Raw genomic sequence first — 706 nt, 5'->3', positions numbered from 1 at the left:
TCGATGCAAAGCAAATGTAAACAGCAGAACAGAAAGAGGAGAAACACCGTTGCTGCTAGCTGCATATAAACTAAATACAAGCTGCTGTCTGCTGCTGCTGCAGCACGGTGCTGATGCTGCTGCTGTTACTTATATAGAGAAGCTCTCCGTGCTGCATGCAGTTGCTGCTGGTGTAAATAGAATGATAAATATAAACTATAGAGGCATGCATGCAGAAGCAGCAGCAGCAGCAGCAGCAGCACTGTATGGTATAGGGGGAAAGGAAGCACCTGAGGTGTACATACACCACAAAAATAATATAAATATAGAAAAAGAAATACAGATAGATGTTAGGTTGCCGCATGCAGCAGCAGAAGACCCTAATTTATTTATATATGCAGACACAATGATAGAGAGAACGAAACAAGCGCAGCAGCTGCTGCTGCTGCTGCTGCTGCACTGCCCCATTGAGCTGTATATACACCGCAGCAGCAAAGGAAATACAGCTGCTGATCTGCTGCTGCTTACGTGGGAAGCATTTAATTATAAAAGAAAAGAAATAATAAATGCATGCAGTTTGAGTGTACAGACACAAACAGAAACAGAAAAAAAAAAAAATATATATAAGTGGGAGTTTGTTAGGCAGCAGATATTTATTCTATATGATATGCTCAACACATACGTCTCCACTCCTGCTGCTGCTGCTGCTGCTGCTGCTGCTGCTGCT

This window comes from Eimeria mitis, genomic scaffold (genome assembly GCF_000499745.2).
Source record: "Eimeria mitis Houghton genomic scaffold, Emh_scaff5974, whole genome shotgun sequence".
NCBI classification, from domain to species: Eukaryota; Apicomplexa; class Conoidasida; order Eucoccidiorida; family Eimeriidae; genus Eimeria; species Eimeria mitis.
This window is presented reverse-complemented; position numbering follows the sequence as displayed.